The sequence below is a fragment of the Dermacentor albipictus genome, chromosome 6 (genome assembly GCF_038994185.2).
Source record: "Dermacentor albipictus isolate Rhodes 1998 colony chromosome 6, USDA_Dalb.pri_finalv2, whole genome shotgun sequence".
Classification (NCBI taxonomy): Eukaryota; Metazoa; Arthropoda; class Arachnida; order Ixodida; family Ixodidae; genus Dermacentor; species Dermacentor albipictus.
Genome location: NC_091826.1, coordinates 35,802,022 through 35,823,287, shown reverse-complemented (window position 1 = coordinate 35,823,287; position 21,266 = coordinate 35,802,022). Strand labels below are relative to the sequence as shown.

Sequence of the window (21,266 nt, the reverse complement as noted above, 5' to 3'; positions counted from 1 at the left end):
ACTCTTTGTGAAGCAAAAGTGAAGCCGGAAGTTATCGTTGCCCATGGCGATGCTCCGCTTTTTGTGCCACCCTCCTCTCTTGTTTACATCTTTCGCGTAACCACGTCGCACTGCGCGTGGTGTCGCGCGCGGAGCGCGCGCGCTCGCGCAACATCCGGCAGAGCACGGTGCAGGTAACACAGCGCGACAAGACACGGTGACTAACGCAAACCCGCCCACACAGCGCCTTTGCCATGGCACGAAACCTGCCAGAGCAACACGTGTGAGCGCTCAAAATCAGAACAACGCCGCCATTGTGGCCCAAAAGGCGTGGCCATACAGCAAAAAAAAGCAGCAAAAAAATGAGAACCTACTACGTGTATTTCCGCCACACTTTTCTCCTAGCGCGCGGAGGGGGTAGGGCTTCTCCTTAGTTTCCTTCCTCCGTGTGTGGGGGCAAAGAACGGGCGAGCCGACATGGCTGGTAGCTGTATGCGTGCGGTCTCCGGGCCCGCCTAGTGCCGGAGGTCACGTGATCCCAAGTTTCGGAGAGGCGTTGAAGCGAGAAGCAGCACCGAAGCGATCGCTCTCCTCGGCCTGCACTCTTCCTGGCGCCTGCGTAGTGACAGCGAGCGTTCGCGATCGTAGAGTGAGATCTGTTAATTCCTGCCTGTGTGCGCTGGACACCACCACGCTTGCTTATTAGTAAGCGAATGCTTACTGTAATTTGTACGGTCGATAAAACTATGAACCTTTCTTCGTGTAGTTTGTCTAATACCTTGCTGATCTGTTGCTAATACTTTGCTAATGCGTTGCTGATCTGCAATCGTCTTTGGGGCGAAACTGCGAATTTATTCGCCCTCAGTGCCGCAGACACGCAGTCTTATCATTTTGCTACGAAGCCTGAGTTGTCGCAACAACCGCGCACATCGGTGCATGCATTTTATATATAGTGTGATCGCGAATCTGTACCGTTATCACCACTTAACTGCGCGTCTTCAATTTGATCTTTCCTCATTACCGAACGTTCTATAAGCGGTTGGGTTTCCGGGAAATGTCAGCGTCATGTATAGGCAACGGCAGGTTGACAGCAGCTCTGGTTTTTGATTAATTGCCCACCGACGAGCTCGCCGTTATGGTTAAAAAAAATTATGGGGTTTTACGTGCCAAAACCACATTCTGATTATGAGGCACGCCGTAATGGAGGACTCCGGACATTTTGACCACCTGGAGTTCAACGTGCACCTAAATCTAATTACACGGGTGTTCTCGCATTTGCCCCCACTGCATATGCCGCGATTTGATCCCGCGACCTCGTGCTCGGCAGCCCAACACCATAGCCACTGAGCAACCACGGCGAGTCGCCGTTATGGTTGTCATTTAAACATCACTCTCCTTTCTAGGCCCGAGTGCACGCAACAAAAAAGATCAATAACTTATTCTTCATTTCTGCAATATTCCTATCACTTTGTTGTCACTATTTCATTATAATATAGTATTACCACATGAATTGCCTCTTCAAAACAAGCTGCTGCATTTCTTTCTTTTTTTTCACTACAGCTTCTAGACGCAAAGCAATGCTAGCAATTTCACTAACTCACGGAACAGGTGAACACTTTCATCACACTACGTATGCTACCTCACTAGTTTACATAGACGCTATAACACTACGAAGACTCGTTTGATAACGTACCGCATCCTAAACTCCAGCTAAAAATGAATGAAATATTTAGAAATCCCAATATTACTAAGTGGTTTACATCCTACCTTCACTCTCGTGAGGAGTATGTCGAAATAAATAAAATTAAATCAATGTCCAATCCTGTTTTGTCTGGAGTACCCCAAGGCAGTGTCTTGGATCCTCTTTTATTTCTTAAATTAATTCATGATTTGCCTTCTGATATAATTGTCCCTCTAAGGTTGTTTGCAGGCGACTGTGTTATTTACAATAGTATCGAATCTTTAAGTGGCCAGTTCGACCTTAATAACAATTTAAAAGAATAATAAAATGGTGTATTGAATGGCAAATGTCAGTGAACTTAGTAAAATCAGTTTGTATGAACATAACAAGAAAGAAGGTGACTCTACGGTACAAATAGAGCGTCGGTCCACACGAACTAAGAAGAGTAACAGAGAATAAAAAATTGGAGGACGCGTAAGCTTCGCCTTCAAGAGTGGAACGCGACAGCGTTCCCGTCGACCCGCCAAGGGGTGTAAGACAGTGGGCTACCGCGCAGCGACTACGCGTCCCGCATTGGACGCGGTGAGCGTCAAGCAGCGCCGCATTCGGCGCGGCAACGAAACGTGCGCCTGAGCAAGCGACACGCGCCTGAGCCTTAGAAACAGCTCATTTCTACGGCAACACCGCATTCACTAGAGACGCTTTTGTACCGCTTTGAAGCATCGAACTCGTGGCTGAGTGGTAGAGTCTCCGTCTCACACTCCGGAGACCCTGGTTCGATTCCCACCCAGCCCATGTTGCAAGTTGTTTTTTATTCATGAAGTGCCTGCTGGGATTTATCGCCCACGGCCAACGCCGACGACGCCGACACCGACGCCGATGACACCGGCTTTTCTGCGACACGAGCTCCTTAACGCTGTCGCGTTAATATCTAGCACTTATATTTACCCAAGATTTGAGGTGGAATACACATATCAATCAGGTGTGTAGCAGAGCAAATAAAGTGTTATGGTGTCTCAGGCGAAGCCTGTAGAGCGCAACTCCTCAAGTGAAAAGCTTGGCATACAAGATGTTAGTAAAGCCAGTTATTGAATACGCATAGATTGTATTGGACCAGCACACTGTCATCAACCGTCATAAGTTGGGCAGAGTTCAACGACTCCAGATATCAGAATAATATTTAATAAGTACCAGCGCGTGCACCCTCCTACTGAACTATGCAGACGTGCATACCTCTCCGCTTTAGAACTGAGGACTAAGTTTGACCAACTCAAATTGTATAGCTAAATATTCATAATAAGGTTAAAATTAATTTAGCTGACTTCTGTGTAGTTTCACCAGTTGAACGCTCCAGGCACAAGCACAGTTCATACATACAGCCGCCAGTTACTCGGGATGATACATTCACGTATAGCTTTTTCCCGAGGGCGATGGAAGAATGGAATGAATTATCCAAAAAACTTCTTCTGTGTTCCTCTGTCAGTGCTCTTACTGCTGGTTTGGAGAATCTTATTTTGCCGGATATTAAGGCGTCATAGCAACTGCTTCTGTTTCTGATGCGCATACTGCGAGTATGTTGACTTTGATCACCGCATGTCAATGTTTACAGATACTGCAATAGTATTGTTGTTTGTTCTACGTGTACCTATATTTTGTATATCTTTTGTTGTATTTCTATCCACTCCTGTCATTTTGCATTCTTGGACTGACTGTATAAATAAAGCAAACAAACACGTCGTTATCAAACGCATGCGATTCTACGTCCAGCACATTAAAAAGCAACGGACATCGCGTTGAAACAAGCTCTCTAAAACGACAAAAAAAAAACAGTAGCACAGAAAGCATATGATGATTTTCAAGTAAGCGTTTTCAAGTAGTATATGCGGATGACAGAAATCAAGTGGACGCACTACCAATACTTCCGAAGCATCCATTCTGACGTCAGTAATGGCGTTTGGTCATAATATCGTAAACTATCGTCGACATGTCATAGTAGACGGCATAAAAAAGAGACGACTGAAATGTCTGCGCGAAGACGACTGAAACATGACCGCAAAGACGACACGACAACAACGTGACGTATACGACACGTGACAATGGCTGCGAACTTGCACTTCATTACTCGCGCCTTCATCGTCCCATATCGTCCCTTTTCTGATGCCTGGAGGCACTTCGGGTGGGTTGACACAATTGTACACCTACACTGACTCCGAATGCAGCTTCATGACTACTACAAGCTGAATATGCTTCTAGCACTGACTACCTTCAGTTCAGCAAAGCAACGTGTGGCCGAAACTTATTGATCAGGAACATACTAACTGGTAAAGTTTAGTTAGTCAAGATGCATCCGAATTTTTTTCTGTCCACCACTCCTGTGATGAATCTCGGGCCAGCATAACTTTTCGATAATATTTTCTCCAACCCGGTTTGTTGAGTAGAGACGCAGCGCAACGCGGCACGACGCTAAATACGCCGGAAGTGAAGCCTAACGTGGCTGCTGTACTGCTTTGGCGCGCGCGAATCTGTTGAGTGGAGTTTGCATAACTTTGCGGGCCGGTGCTCCTGTAGAACAGCCGCCTCGCAGATTTCGTGCAGATGTCAAGGAGCGGCCGCGTCCAAGGGATGCTTCGGATCGAGTACCCGAACCGGGAAGGTCGAATGTCCGCGCTGTGTCAATAATGACACGACGCGCTGGCCTCCCACGGAAGCAGTGATGATCAGTAGCTTCGTATATTGTTTATTGCTAAGCGTTCAGTGCATACTTATATAAAAAAATTATTCCTTGTATGAAATCCTTTGAGCATTACTCTTATCTGGCGAGGTTGCTGCGCATTGAGCAAGCTACATTCAAAAATATCCTCGAGGAAAGTAGTACGAGGAGGGTCCTCGGCTAAGATAACATACTAGCGCAAGATATGATGTTATGGCTCCAATGACAGTGCCGGTGTTCAGATGTTCGTGACACCGATGTAACCTATTAAGATTTAGGTCTTTCTTTACTGTAGCATAATGAGACACCTTTCATTGGTGTCGGCTACACTTTTTAACATTGAACTGCTACATACTCAACCTGAAAGAACAAGGCGGCACTGCACCACATATTGAGGCTGATCCTATCCGCGCCTAGGCGGAAGCGTGCCTGTTATTATGTTTTTTTCTCGTGAGTACAGCAAACAGCAGGTAGTGACGGCAGATCCGGATCATCAGACAGAAATAATGAGAAGAATAAGAATGGGCTGGGGTGCGTTTGGCAGGCATTCTCAGATCATGAACAGCAGGTTGCCATTATCCCTCAAGAGGAAAGTGTATAATAGCTGCGTCTTACCAGTACTCACCTACGGGGCAGAAACCTGGAGGCTTACGAAAAGGGTTGTACTCAAATTGAGGACGACGCAACGAGCTATGGAAAGAAGAATGATAGGTGTAACGTTAAGGAATAAGAAAAGAGCAGAGTGGGTGAGGGAACAAACGCGAGTTAATGACATCTTAGTTGAAATCAAGAAAAAGAAATGGGCATGGGCAGGACATGTATTGAGGAGGGAGGATAACCGATGGTCATTAGGGTTACGGACTGGATCCCAAGGGAAGGGAAGCGTAGCAGGGTGCGGCAGAAAGTTAGGTGGGCGGATCAGATTAAGAAGTCTGCAGGGACAGCATGGCCACAATTAGTACATGACCGGGGTTGTAGGAGAAGTATGGGAGAGGCCTTTGCCCTGCAGTGGGCGTAACCAGGCTGATGATGATGATGATGATGACACCAAACAATTTTTATTACATAGGTACATCAGGGGCTTAGCGAAACCATACGGTAAATTGATGTCAGGCTGAAGGAAAGGCAGCGACTGAAAAAACAGTGTTGACTGTACCTAATCAGATTGGCGAACGAAGCAACACGGAGAAGGCGCATGGTGGCTCGGTTTTAATGTAGCGGTTCTGAATGTTTTGCTTGACGAGGTGGCGCTAATAAGGAATGGAAACGAGAAACTCAGACTCAACCTCTGTTACGGTGACCCGGATGAACGAGACGGAAATCTACGCGGGCGAGGTGAGTGCGGGGTCCCACGATGTGTGGCCAAATTAAAGTCATTCCATTTTTTATAATTTTTTTTCTATATCACAAAGTTTGGGGGAAGGCGCTGGAGGGAGAAAGCACATGAACGGTGTAGTAAGCGAGGGCCTGAAATTTGCCAGTCTCGCATTCATGAGTTGGTATCAGAGGGCTTATTAGCCAGTTGCCTGCTTTACAGCTGCCTGCCAGTGGTATGCCACACACTATATTTCAACCTAAGTTGCGTGTTTTTTTTTCTTTTATTTCTCTCCTCATTGCTCTTAAGGCTGTTTTTGTTATGCTCCTGCGAGAAAACGCTCCGTCATATTCTGTGGTGTTCGCAAGATGGAAGTTTGCAAACGCTGCCTGTAGGCTTTGTTCTTTAAGCCCAATGCGGCTTTGGCGGGCCTATCATGTAATCGTGTTGGTGAAACTCATATCGTAATAAATTTATTATTATTATTATTATTATTATTATTATTATTATTATTATTATTATTATTAATATTATTATTAATAGCGTCGTCGTCGTCGTTGTTGCATATCATGTTGACCACCAATAAAGATGGGGGCAGCAGAAGACAACACAAAAACAACACGGGCTATCAATTTTCAACTGCTTTATTCACGGCAGCCCGCGGGCACATATATACAAATAGAACATGCTCAGGACACAGCAAACAAGGACACTCATCAGCCTAGCGGGGCAAGCAATTATCCAAAAATCTATCTCCGATTGAAACAAGCTAACGGAAGCGTCACTAACACAGTCTTGGCCTTTCCTTTTTATGTGATACGCCTCCATCAGTTCGCGCACCAGTGTGGTCATGGTGTTAGATATGGAGCTGGTTCCTGCGATTACTTCGAGTTCCCCAGACCACGTCGGATTGCAGCACAGCTAATTGAGGAATGCAGAAGCAGGAAAGCGCATTCCAGAGAAGCGGCCTAGCAAACAAGTTTAAGGCATCAAGTTCACGTGCCAACAAGTTCGTGCACCGCCGGGATTTGCAGGTGGGCGTCGGACAATGGAGCAGGTGCAGCCCTCCCCTTCTCCTTGTTCGAAGTGCATTGGCAGTCTGTGATGCAAGACCGCAGCAAGCCGCCAGGTGTGACACCACGACACGGGCGCCTACCATTGGCTGAAAGTGGCGTCATCGGAGTGGACTCTCCCATTGGTGAAACATGACGTGACTTACAGTGCTCGAAGGGTTTATAAGAAGCCTTCCAGAGAGACCTGAGCGTTCTGGGACATGCCCTGATTCCCTGATTCACCTCTCTCGAACTTCTTGCCGCGGGCCGCAGCGTCCGAGTTGCTGCCGGCCCGTAATGACTGTACAAATGTTACTTGTCGCTCACCTCCTTGTACATAATGTAGAATAAATCCCTCCCAAGTTTTTGGTTTTCATCCCGACGTCCCGTCCTTCAACCCCTACATCTGGTTGGCAGCGGTAGGATCGCCTCCGAATGCATCAGCTGGTGGCAGCGCTACGGATAAACCTTCGTCAAGAGAGATCCTAAGGAACCGGGAAGAGCGAAGAAGAGAGAGCCTTCGTCGAAAGAGGTCCGAAGAAACTGGGAGTATCGAAGAAGGAGCGAGCCTTCGACCCAGGGAGTCCGGAGGAACCGGCGACAACGGACGAATGAACCGGATGGCAGGGTGCTGTAACCGTAAGTGAGCGCGTGGTTTTTTTCCTTATGATTCGCCAGACTCAAAGGTTGTGTGTTCAATTTTGATAGTTCTGGGAATCGGGAGTTTGATGCATTGTGTGTTTGCACAAATTAATTAAGGAAAACAGTTTTAACCACCTGTCGGGGCAGCTGCCATGGATCTAAGAAGGTTGACGAGGTTAGACTTGTTGTTGGTGTGCGACGATTTGGGAGTTGAGGCGGACGAACGGATGGAAACGCCAGCTATCATAAAGGCGATTAATGATAGTGGCAATGATCACAAAAGCATTGAGCTTGCTTGGGAGGTGATACAGGAGCCACGGGAGCGAGAGCGTCGTGTACGTTTGCGAGCGCGTCGTGAACTTAGGAGTGAGCTTAAGCGTGAAGAACGCGAGAATGAACGGAAGCAGGAGCTTCAAGAACTTACTCTTAGGTGTCAGCGTCACGAACGTGAGAAGGCACGCGAACGTGAGAATCAACGTAAGCTTGAGCGAGAGCAAAAGTATGAGAGAGAGAAGGCAGCACTTATCAAAGAGATACAGCATTGTGATCAGTTATTGGCACAGAGACAACGGCTGTCTGAGAAGTCTGTAGGTAGTACAGAGCGAAAGAATGTGGAAGTGTTTAGCAGATTTTCGCCAAAAGCCGAGGAAAAGATTAGTGCCTGTGAGATTGGCTGCCGATTGATAAGTGAAGGGAAAAGGCTAGCTGCTAACGATGCCTTAGCGGCAACAGAGGCCGTTAAAGGCCGCAAGGAGAGCGACGAGGTGCTGTGCCAACAGATGACTGTAGAGACAGCTAGGCCAGCTGCGAACAAATTGGCACAGTTACCGCGTGTGTGCGTCGCTGGTAAGGTTAGCGAGGTTGCTAGCGAGGAAAAGGGTACTGTTGACGCGACAGACGCGAGCACCCATGTAGAGCCAGATCTGCGTGCAGAAGTGAAGTGCGAGCTGAGCGATGCAGTTGAGGGTAATTCTCAGGATTGCGAGCTGTGTAGCTCAAGAGAATACAACTGCATTGTTCAGGGATCGGTGCGGCTCTCCGCCAGTCTAGATAGCCTAGATAGGGATGATTCAGTTAATCATTCGGACTGTGCGCGTGAGACAGCGATCGGTACCGACGGGCTGTGTGCCGATGCACAGCGTGAGCTGGGCAATGTAGCAGAGGGCAGTTCGCAAGAGTGCGAGTTGTCTTACTCGAGTAAAGCCTGCTGCATTGTGCCAGAGTCGGTTGAGCTGTCCGCCAGTCGAGGCAGAGAGAGGGTTGATTTAAATGTAAATCACTCAGACTGTGCGGGTAAGAGGCCGATCCGGGCCGACGAAATGTGTACCGGCCAGCACGAGGCACGAGAAGGCGACATGAAGGCTAGTGCAAAGAGAAAGCGCCTTAAAAAGAAGCGCGGTAAAAACCGAAAGTCGGTAATTAATGTAGCGCCGCCAAAGATGGCGAGAAACCCAAAAGGGCAGGGCGCGAGGAAGAAGGTGCGGTCGTCTAGGACGATGTTGACGCATCCAAAATGGTCGAGCCACCGGTCAAAGGGGGACCGCGAAGAATGTTCTGCGCGGACGCGGACAAAGGGCACGGGGCAGTTAAGCTCCTCGTCGTTCCGTAGTTCTTTTTATAGCTCAGCGTGCAGTTCGAAGAAACGCAAGGTGGTAGGACGAGACCAGGTGGGGAGTAGCGACGCGGTCAATCGAGTTCGTGTTGAAAGCGGGGCGCGGGGACGCAAATTGGCAGTAGACCGTAACGTCTTGGGGGAGCTGATAGTTAGTCAGCCCTTTTGTTGTCTCTCGGCAGCCAGAGTAGCTTTCAAGCCGCGACCACCGCGAGGACGGCTCAGAGTATGAGTCAGACATAAGCGTTTGGAAAGGGAGGCGAAGAGCCCTTCCGTAGAAATGGAATGTGTTATGTTGTTTTTTATTTTGAGCATCGGAAAATTTCGCGATTTGAGACTAGAGTTTCTTTCAAGGTGTAAAGTTTGAGCTTTGTTTATGTTTTGGTTTGAGAAAGCTCCGAGATTTGAAAGACGCGTTTGTGTAAACATGTAGTCTCGCGAGATGCTCATTAATAAGTAGATAGGCTTTTTTTTGTGTGTGTGTGAGTAACCTGAGGGTCAAGGTTATTGTTGAGAGGCCTATCGTAACGCGCGTGTGTGTTATTTAACCTTCTTTCTTTTTAAGCGTTTTTGAATTTTCCAAGGTTAAGCGCGTAGGTTTTCAGTGAGTGCATGATTTGCACGGCGAAGCGTTCTTAGTTCCATTAGCGCGTGTCCTGTGTGGACGGAAGGAAGCAGACTTTATGACTGGGTTGCTAGTGTGTGTGTGAGGGCAGCCGTATTCTGACTTCTTTAGTGAACGTGCGTGGAAAGAGTTAGTAGAAGACGCATCATTTTAAGAGTTCTGCGGAGTGTGTAAGTCCCGCGAGTTTAATTGTTCGTTTACGTCACGTGTCCTGTAGGACTTTCAGGGAAGAAACGTGAGTAAGCGTAAGTGAAAAGTTTGCCTACAACGCAAGTACGCGTTTTGTTTAGTGACCACAAGGCTAGTGCGCTTGTGATTACGTACTTGTGAGGTTGACCAGATTGTTCAGTGGCACCATTACGTGCGATAAGTACGCCACTGCGATAGATTGGAAACATGCTGTTCGTGTAGTTAGGCCCCTTATGTTATGTTCGGCTGTTTTCATTTGTTGTTTGCATCATCAACGACCCTTTTGTTTTGCAACAACAATAGTACTCTGGTCTTGTCGGCAATCGAGGAGAAATGGATAGCTGTTTGGAAGGGTGGTTGGAACTGTTTTGTCAAAATTGGGGAAATAAAAGATCAGGGTTCATTTTGACTCAGTAATAGCCTGGCGAGTCAGGGGTGAAGAGCCTGCGCTTACGCGTGGTGCAGCGCTGTGCTGTTTTGTTTGTTTGACGTTTGTTCTCCAGGGCCCAGGATCCCGAAGTTCGTCAAACGTGGCTCGACCCCAGTACCCTGCAGCTTCTATCAGCGTTCCTCATGGCCAGCGAATTGATTTCACCAGCCATTCAGAACAACCGGGGCGAGGACGAGCTGTTAGATATGGAGCTGGTTCCTGCGATTACTTCGAGTTCCCCAGACCACGTCGGATTGCAGCACAGCTAATTGAGGAATGCAGAAGCAGGAAAGCGCATTCCAGAGAAGCGGCCTAGCAAACAAGTTTAAGGCATCAAGTTCACGTGCCAACAAGTTCGTGCACCGCCGGGATTTGCAGGTGGGCGTCGGACAATGGAGCAGGTGCAGCCCTCCCCTTCTCCTTGTTCGAAGTGCATTGGCAGTCTGTGATGCAAGACCGCAGCAAGCCGCCAGGTGTGACACCACGACACGGGCGCCTACCATTGGCTGAAAGTGGCGTCATCGGAGTGGACTCTCCCATTGGTGAAACATGACGTGACTTACAGTGCTCGAAGGGTTTATAAGAAGCCTTCCAGAGAGACCTGAGCGTTCTGGGACATGCCCTGATTCCCTGATTCACCTCTCTCGAACTTCTTGCCGCGGGCCGCAGCGTCCGAGTTGCTGCCGGCCCGTAATGACTGTACAAATGTTACTTGTCGCTCACCTCCTTGTACATAATGTAGAATAAATCCCTCCCAAGTTTTTGGTTTTCATCCCGACGTCCCGTCCTTCAACCCCTACAATGGCTTCTCCCTAGAATATTTATCTCCTTAAGAAGAGGTGCACAGTGACAGACATTCCAACTTGGTCAAACTGTTTGTTGTTCTTCTTGCTGTTCTTCTTCTTCTTGTCGTCGTCGTCGTCGTCATCGTCGTTGTTGTTCAGCAATAAAGAAACCATTTCACACTTATGTAAACTTCACCTAATAATATATCTAAAGTGTGCTAAGGTGATGTTCTGTACACCGCTCTAAAATATATCGGTAATTTGTGAGCAGGATTTTCGCGAAAACCTCGTAAAACACTGACATTTCCGCGTAAGCGGCAAACTCACGTACATAGTTTGTCCGCATGAGATCCTTCAACAGGAGCGGTTCACAGAAGTTCCATATCTGGCTTTGATGCAGATTTATAGACCTGTAAGCGTCGCGCTGCTATATACATCATTTGTTTTCCTTGCCAGCCTCGAGAATTCTTGTAAAAAATTTCGGCTCTGAATCCAAACTCCATTTCAAAGATTTGTTAGAGTATACCTTTCTCAATAAAATGCAACAAGTTCCACTAAATACGACAGTTCCCTCACGAAATAAGTACAACTATTTCGTGAATTTCAATTTTACACGTATTTGAAAGAAAATCTGACTCGACCTCTAGCTAACGCTTCCTCTTGATCGCGAAACATTTATTTTGGGGGCAATTTATACCCTTGTGGTGGTGAAGTACAAACTATACATGACATGCCGTCATACTACGAACCCTGAACGACGCTATATTTAGAAGCAGCTGTTGCATAACGGAAATGCATACAGTTGAAGCAAGCTTTTATTTTCGTAAAGCTTGCCTAACACCTTCTTTTACACATCGTTATAATGTCTACATTTAACTGCAGCAACTAATACGTCTAATTGAAGCTCGATGTAGTGTTTCCGGCCAGTGTCCGTTTCATATGCATAATTACAATGTTCCCTCCAAATGGCAAGTATGCTGTTGCACGTGTCTGCAGTAACCAAGTATTACATTGAATATTCACACTTTGAGAATAGTATACTACCTATTTTTACACGCAGAGATAACGGAAATTCTCTTTCAGCTGAATTTACCGACATCCACAGCACAAATCTGCATTGCAAAAACATGTGTACTCGTGGGCAACTTTCTGTGGCAATGAAGGGAAAGATATACGGAGGCAAAGCGCGCACAAGAGAGAGCGCTTCTGAATCCACGTTAGTTTACGCTCCAGCAGAGATACTTTATTAGCAGCAGTTAAATAGCAAAAGCACACCACAGAGTGTAAAGGTTTACTTATTTTGCGGCCTAACCCTTCCGCGCCTGGGCAAACGGGAAACCCACGCACGTGGAAGCTCCCTCGATTCAGCGTCTGTCCCGAACAACCGAAAGCACTGTCAAACGCTAGCGGAGTATTTTGGGGTGGTAACACATGAGCAGAAGCTCCGCCTCCGTGGCTTCAGCTTCACTGCCACAGAAAGTTGTCCGCAAGTGTAGACCCCTTTAATTAAGGCCACTAATGTGTAAGCTTTCAAGTTCCGCGAGTCACTAGGTTTCGAGAAAAAACCGAGCTAAAGTTGAGGCTCGACAGCGGAAAGCAGCCGAAATCTCCTTCAGGAGACATGGCTCGCGTAAATTTAGTTCTTTGCAAGCACTAAGCGAGCGAGGACGCGCGGCAGCCCAGAGACAAGCGGCCTTCTAACCGTGACGTCGCTAGCGAGAGGACGCCACTCCAGTTTCCGGCCGCTAATGCATCGCATACATTATTAATGCGAGAGCCTTAGGTGTCTATGCTGGCGATGACCTAGGCGACGCCATGATGGCTCGACGCCATGATGGAATGGCCGACGCCATGAAGAGCAAAAACACGTCAAAGAGATGCTCGTATTGACGTTATATTTCTCAGGTTGGTTGCTGTAAACAAAGTGAACTAGTGGCGTTGAGGAGAATATTTGGCACACTTCGATGTGGGTGGTAATCGAGACCGGTCCACCGCAGTACACGACGAGCACGCTTCCCTGAAGCAACGACTGCTCCATGGTTCTAGCTTACTAAGTGTGCGCCTAGTGCACTGATTGCACACGTTATGACCACGTCCACACCAAGCCCTCCTGTGCCCTCTGCCACCACCCCAAAGCCACTCTCGATCACATCCTTTTCCTCTGCCCGGCGGATCCTCCCCCGCGGGGCCTGGAGCACCTTACTACTTGGGAGGCTTGGGAGACCCTACTGCGCTCAGAGGACCCGGCCAAGAAAGCCATCGCCGCAGGCCGGGTTGCCAGCGTCATGAGCCTCCGGGACATGAACGTTTGAGTGCAGTGGGGCCGTGCGTAAGCCCAAGGACCTACGTGTCCGCAACTCCCCTGTGGCCATAGTTATAGCTTACTAAATGTGCGTCTAGTGCTTGCCTGATTGCACACGTCATGTCGCAGCCGTCTCGCTGACTAGGGCGTGCGTCATTGGGCGGCACACGTGATGGTGCAGAGGATGTGGTGCCACGTCATCGGCGTATAAAATGAGCACGATGGTTACATTTTGACGTCTACAAGTGGTATAATGATTTCGCATTCTCACGCGTAAGCACTCCTAAGTGTCTGCCAAATTTACGATTAGCAATTGCTGTCGCGCCGGATCTTCTTGGGCGGAAAAGCGCGAGCGCGCGCTCTGCGCAATGACGTCGCAGCTGGTGCGGCGGCGGCAGCGGTTATCGGCCGCGAGCGATGCAGGAGCGTGCACGCTCTCGCGGCTCGCGAGGACGGCCGGGAAAGTACGCCACTGCAGAAGAAGCGTGTGCCAGTGCGCCTTTTTGAGGAGGTCGCCTCACGTGTATTCGCCCTTGCGTCTCCTTATGTCTTGCAAGGAGCGCAGCCTCGGTTGTATAACTTAATGCATTGCCGATATGTCTTACATCATCATCATCATCATCGTCATCATCGTCATCGTCAGCCTGGTTACGCCCACTGCAGGGCAAAGGCCTCTCCCATACTTCTCCAACTACCCCGGTCAGATGTCTTACAAACACGTCTAACCCCGATTGTCTCCACGTATTACCAAATGCGCAGCAGGCTTTCGCCTTCATGTTTCACAAGAGTGCAATACCAGCCGAACTTTTCTTTGATAGCCGCGCTGGAGCGACGCTTGACGGATGGCTACCAAAGTCGATGACATCCTAACCCCCGTATTCAGAAATGCATCTTAATTTGAAGCCCACGCCTGGCTTGATTTAAATGACGCCTGTCGCGAAAGCATCAAAGGAAACGCATTGAGCGTCTTGGACGCGTTCACATCAGGCGTCATTTTATTAAAGTCAAACATGGGCTTCAAATCAAGATGCATTTCTCAATGCGAGGGCAAGTATTATAATCTAGCTCCAGCCACAAGAACGCTGTGGACCAGCTCTTCACCTCTGAAAGACAGCCGACCAACTTGAACTTGATCTTGTATTGTAAATACTGCGCTAATTAGCACATAAGAGCTCGGTGTTTGAAGTATAAATAATAACTTTACATGAGAATGGCGTCACCAGCAGCAATAAAAGATTGCCCTAAACACTAAAATTTCATCCTAACGCGAGCGAAGCAAAGATGCGTACAAAAGCAACAGCTGTTTTAAAGACGGATTTACACTCAAGCCGAGGGCGGCACCTTAAACTGCCGCACGCGTGCGGTCGTGCCGAAAAGCACACGTGTCGCACGCTGTCACACCAATTTCAGTTTACACTGGATTCTGACATGCAGGGCAAACGGAAGTCTGTGCGTCATCGTGCGATGTCTGCAGTTTTTGGCAGGACCACACGCGTGCGACAGGCAGGCGGTGCGGCATGCGACTCGAGCGTAAATCGGCTAAAACTCGCTATACCATTTGACGTGAAATACACAAGTGACTAATTGTTTGTACATGTTCTGTGCATAATTGTGACTGGACCCCTGCTGTCTCGGCTTCTTTTTCAGGGGTGAAGGGCCTGTGCACTATATGTTTGTGCGGGTGGAGCTTGTTCGTTATATTCTTATATATAGGTTGTCACTGACTATAGAGGTTGCATCGCCTTCCAAATTTTACAGCGTAAGCTGTTATGGGCTCATGCCAAAATAGCCGTTTCGGTTGTCGATGGTGCCCGCCGCCACCTCCGTCGCCAGTGTCAGTAGCAGCTATCACCGGCAAAGAGGGAAAAAAAACTACCCAATTCCTGCCATGACCGAACCTGGGCCCACTGCGAGAAGCAGACGGACACACAAAGCACTTTATTGATGGTCCTAAGGAACCGCGTTAGGGTAACTACGCAACCACTGAGCCACGCCAGCGCTTTTTCTTTTTTCCTTGAATACATGTCAGTAGAACATTCAGCAAAATAAGAAAAACAAAGCGCTAGAATAGTTTAGAGTAATGTAAAACACATTCAGTAGTCATGCAAGCACATGCGAGCGTTCAATAAAGGCACGCAGGCCGGAGCTGTTTTTTCTCGGCAGTGTACACACTACAAACGTAGGGCAGCAAATTCACGAAAACAGGACCGATTGCCTCGTGGTGGTTCAGAGTGTCTGTCACACATTCTACTGTGCCAAAGGCTATGTAGGCCAAGTACCACGAATGTGTTATAATGGTGGGTCACAGGCACCTTTGAAAGGAAGGAAACGAAGTATGTATGGTCTGATATCTGAATGTTTCTTTAAGTGTCCTTCGAAAAATGTCCCAGAACAACACGGCTAGCCTACAATTTACATAACAGTGACACGTCGTTTTAGCATGTGGACACAAACGGCGGTTTGTTGACCCCGGCACGAAACAAACCCTTTTCTGAACAGGTTTTGACAGGAAGGGTTTCCAAATGCAATACAGAGGAAAACGTTTTGATCGCTGGAGGAATGATCATTCCACGAACATGCTTAAATATAAGGGGCACAGTAACTGCGAACGGGAAACAATGTGTCCATGAATGCAGCAGAAATCTCTTTGCGAGGCGCAGTGAAAATAAAATCCATCGTAAAGTGAGTCTTAATTAAGTGGCAGCCTTTACCAACCTCCTTCCAGAAACCACGACGGCTGAGCCGGTGGTGCATTTCTGACAGATGATGGCATAACTATTTCAAGAATATATTAATCGAAGTTATAATATCTCTCTTAGAAATAGACAGTTTACATCACGAAGCAAGAACAAACGGGAGATGAGTTGCCTAAAAAAACATGTACTAGGCTAAGACCCCTCCTCCCAAGAACGATAAAAAAGGTGATCAAGCCGCATGGCCTCCCAACGTGAGCTCCATACATATGTAGCAAACACACGATGGAAAGCTTGCAACTGATGCCGCGAGCAGTGGAATACCTGCAGGAGATACATAATTCAAGCTGCTATGGGAACACATTGCAAGCTTCTGCGCGGCGAAATACGCACAACTGCCGTTCGACCTTACGTTTTACTTCTGCAACCTCCGCTAATCAGTGGGGAACGGCCGCATCTGTTTTCGGTCCACAACTGCGGCGATAAACCTCGGGTGAGCATAACTTTGTGATAGTTTTCTCTGAAATCGCGTTTGTTGAATAAAGGTGCAGCGGAACACGACACGATCCGAATACACCGGAAGTTACGCCTAGCGTGGCTGCTGTGTATTGCCTCGGTGGGCGAGAATCCGGCGCGAGGAATTCGCACAACTTTGCGGAGCCGGAGCTCGTGTAAAAAGCCGCCTCACAGACAGAGGTCGAGAGATAATTTATTTGAAACAAGGCGGAGATGTCGTCCTGAGCTAACGCCCTCAAGCCTGCTGCTCTGCGCAGGGGGAGGGGGAACGGGGACATAAAGGTGCGGTGAGGGATGACGATGACAAAGAAAGAGGGATGCGCAACGGTGAAAGCAACTTCAACATTCTGATGATAAACATTCTAGAATCTCATCCATAAAGTCACTATCAGCAGAAGCCTCACAGAATTCGTGCCGATATGAAGGGACGTCACGTGCTTGTCCGGTGCCGCGTAACAAAGTCGCGAAAAGTATTGCGCGCTGTGTCAATAATGAAATGAGGTGCTGGCGTCACGTGAATCAGCAATGATCATTAGCTTCGCATATTGTTTCTTGCTAAGAGTTCAGTGCATGTTTATATAAAAGACTTACTCTTTGTGCCAAATCCTTACAGCTATATTGCTAATTCGCGGGGTTGCGAAGCACTGAGAAAGTTACACTAAAAAAATATCATTCAGGAATGTGGGCCGAGGATGGTGCTTGCTTTAGAGAACGTGTTAGCGTATAGGATTAGAGGCTTTGGCTCCAATGACAGTGTGGCGTCCATTCGATTTTCAGAATTCCGAGACACTGAGGTAACCTATCAAGGTTTACGCCGTTCTTTACTATAGGATAATGAAACTATGTTGGCACTTTTACACATTTTCCGCACCGGAGTACTACATATTAAATCCGGAAGAACAAGGCGGCCGTGCACAAATTTTAAGGCTGATCTCATCTGCACTTAAGCGAAAGAGTGCCTGTCATTGTTGTTTTTCATTTTCTCGTGAGAACAGCAAACGATTTTTCTTTCAACGGTACCTCACGAGCTTGGCGAAGCCGCACGATCGGGTGAAGTAAGAATTAAGGAAGATCATCGACTGAAAAAACAGTGTTTACTGTACTTGGCCAGTTTGGCGAATAACGCAGCCCAGAGAAGCGCATGGTTGCTCGGTTCTAATCCAGCGCTTCTGACTGTTTTCATTCACGAGGTCACGCTAATAAGGAATAGAACCGAGCAGCTCGAACTCACCCTCCGTTACGGTGAGCTGGATGAACGAGACAGAAATTTCCATGGGCGAGGTAAGTGTGAGATCCCACGATGTGCGGCCAAATTAAAGTGATTCCGTTTCTTTGGATTTTTAATTTTCTTTTATACCACAAAGATTGGGGGGGGGGGTCGAAGAAAGCATATGAATGGTGTACTAAGTGAGGGCCTCAAATTTGGCCGTCTCGCAGCCATGAGTTAGTATGAGAAGGCTTATTAGCCAGCTGCCAGCTGCCGGGCTGCCTATACGCACCAGTACATGACAGGCCTGCCAAAGCCGCATTGGGCTTGAAGAGTAAAGCCCACGGGCAGCGTTTAGAAACTGCGATTTCGCGGACACCACCGAATATGCAGGAACTTTTTCTCGCAGGAACATTAAAAAGAAGAAATGATTCCTAACTGCAATGAGGAGAGAAAAAAAAGAAAAAACAGACCACGTAACTTACACTGATAAGGAATTACGCACAATAAAGCAACCGTTGGCAGTCAGCCCCCGTTCTGTGTTTCTTCCGTCTGTCCGTGTTTCAGTGCCATTTTTTCACTATGCAGATATAGGTATCACAGAAGTTGAGGCAGGCAACTATTGCTTTCCCAGCTAACGACAAAACTCCTGGGCGTGATGGTTTGGAGCCACGAAAGCGCTTGCTTGGAAACAGCGGAAAAATGCCCCAGAAACGAATCTTATGGCACGTCAGGAGACACGCGATGCGACATTCGCGCCGCGTAGCGTCGATACCTACAAACAATGCATTGCGCTTCCGTTATATTCTCCAGGTCTCCCTACATGAAGCAACTGCATATAGCAGTTGCATGTAGCAGGAAGCTAGACCTTGTTACCTCAAGCTGGCAGGCGACAATTTTTCACCACCCGGATTCGAGGTTAATGCCGATGAGCCATCATTATCATCGTCATCATCAACAACAGCAGAAACGTACCGCGCCAAGAGGTCAAAGGATGTGTCATCTGCACCACGTTGTCTGTATACCTGTGTTTACTCTACCGCACACGTTATGGCGCCTCCTAGAAAGATACGTACCGCTGCTCAAGAAGCGAATCGTAGAGCTACGCATGCGGCTGCAAACAAGCAACATCGGGCTCAGCAGACCACTGTGCAGTGAGCGGGACAAGCCTCAGCACAAGCCGCAGATCGACATCGACGTCGGGAGGACAGTTCAGATTGTTCCAGTGAAAACGAGGCGAAGAAACTTCACCGCGAAGACTCTGTGTGCGTGGTTCCAAAAATGTAGCCCCAATGCAGCCGTTCCTCCAGCTTACGCTGTGACTGTGCTGCATGTGCCGTGCTGGCTTGTGACTTTTAGTTGTGACGGAAAAGTGGAGACAATGCACCAAGAAAGAGATCGTCTTTCATAAATTGCTGAAGTAAGAATAAGCCTCTCAAACAAATATTTGCATATCCGGCTGTTCAGAGAAAATTTGTTTCAACGAGAGACGATACGAACACAATACGGCACAGTTCCACCATGACGACAACAAACACAAAAGATGAAGCATTGTGCACACGGCACTTTTTCAAAGTAGAGTCGCAGTCCTCACTCACTAACATATAACCGCAAAGACCAGCGCAAAGGCGCACTTATAGAGTCTATGTCGAGAAGCGTGTTAGGCCTCCATTCCTCTGGGGAACTTGTGATGAATCGTGCTTTGGTATCAGCAGAAAACGACCATCGCGAAAACTACAGGGGAATTCAAAGTTCTCAAAGCAGCAGCTGATAAAAGACATGAAAATAGCACCATTATCTTCCCAGAACGTTAGATAAATCTCAACGGGTTACCCGTCTGACCCGGGGCCGTGCTGTGCTTCAAGGAAGCTAACGCTGCCTTCACCTCGTCAGCTGACGGTCATGCACAAGGACGTTAAGCGACCTCAGATGGAACCTGAGGCAGCCTACTAAGCATTTCGACGTTAACATGATCTATTCGCGTAGCCGTACTCGCCATGTCTTCAAGATTGGTTACAAAGAGCGAATAATCACGCGCGGGAGGTGACTTTTTTTTTTGTTAAGGCAAAACTTTCTCTTCTCTTTCGTTCGACGTTTAGGCTGCTGTTGCTGTTTCCGTGCGCGCCGCGTCTTGAGGTGGTTCAGAACGTGTATATACTTGGCGAAAGCGTGCCAGAGAGTGAAGTCGACGCGAGAAACTCGTCTAGACCTTTCCATCGCGTCGCATGTTCACGATTCCCCTTGGTGTTCCCTGGGCGTCGCCACAATAGCTTCTTGACAGCCGTAATTATCAGTGGCCCCACTCAGAATGACTGCAGGAACTGCAACGCTTAATTACCTTTCTTCAAACGTGCAAATCCAGAGGGGACGTCGATAGAACTACAGAAAGGAGGGGCATGGAGGACGCCAGAGAACCGACGCAGTCGCTAAACAAGTGAATAACAACCTTGCCACTTTGGCAGTTCCCATACATGGAGAGAGGGCGGGAGAGGGAAAAGGTGAATTGAGAAGGTAGGGAAACAGCGGTTACGGGCAAACTGAAGGTACGGTCCGGTACGCGATTGCTATTTCTCAAAAATAAACACCGTGCAAATTTGCCAAGTTGATACACTGACGCAAGGCTGAATTAAAAAATTGGAGGACGCTTAAGCTTCGCCTTCAAGAGTGGGACGCGACAGCGTTCCCGTCGACCCGCCAAGGGGTATAAGACAATGCGCTACGGCACAGCAATCACTTACGATGCGCCCCGCATCGGACTTAGCGCCCACCTATCACGCGGTGAGCGTCGAGCAACTCAGCGTTCGGCGCGGCAACGAAACGTGCGCCTGAGCGAACGAAACGAACCAAAGAACTCGGTGTCTCGGAGGGGAAACGATCTACGCCAGCCAAACGTCGTGATCGGCACGGGCAGAGAGATAGATAGTAATCTCAACCGGGAGCACGGCGAAGCGTCGTCAGGGGAGAGGGAGTCCCGCGACGCGCCTGGCAGCGGTCCCAATGCGCGCGCGGCGCGCCTCCTGTCGGGGCAGCGCCGTACATTGAGAGGAGGGGGTCTTCTGTGTTTGCCGCAAGATGGCTCTGCGTGTGCGGAAAGCGCAGAAGAAATGCAGCGGAAACGCACTTCGCAACTCGTGTAATTGTGACTTCTGTACGTTACATGTTCATAATTACCGATATACACCGCAGTATAACTTTCCACGGCTCGTTTCGAAGGCAACACCGCATTCACTAGAGGCGCGTTTGCACCGCTTGAAAGCATCGAACTCGTGGCTGAGTGGTAGCGTCTCCGTCTCACACTCCGGAGACCTGGGTACGATTCCCACCGGGCCAATCTTGGAAGTTGCTTTTTATTTATGAAGCGCCTGCCGTGATTTATCGCTCACGGTCAACGCCGCCGACGCCGACGCCGACGACACCGGCTTTTCTGCGACACGAGCTCCTTAACGCTATCGCGTTAAAATGCTGTAGTGTCGCGGCCGCACGTCAGATCAGCACCTCTGTGGCCGCTGCGGTAGCATGAAGATTACG

The 21,266-nt window shown here is 48.3% G+C and overlaps 1 long non-coding RNA gene across 2 annotated transcripts in view; it reads right to left on the bottom strand.

The window, feature by feature from the left end:
- Nucleotides 1-21,266, bottom strand: part of LOC139060991 (uncharacterized) — a 343,869-nt gene that overhangs the window by 221,346 nt on the left and 101,257 nt on the right. The window contains exon 3 of one of the 2 annotated variants that reach the window (XR_011515127.1): nucleotides 401-594. The exons of the other annotated variant lie outside the window; for it this stretch is intronic. This is a non-coding gene — a long non-coding RNA (uncharacterized lncRNA). Of the gene's footprint in view, nucleotides 1-400; nucleotides 595-21,266 lie in introns of those variants that run through there. 2 annotated transcript variants of the gene reach the window in all.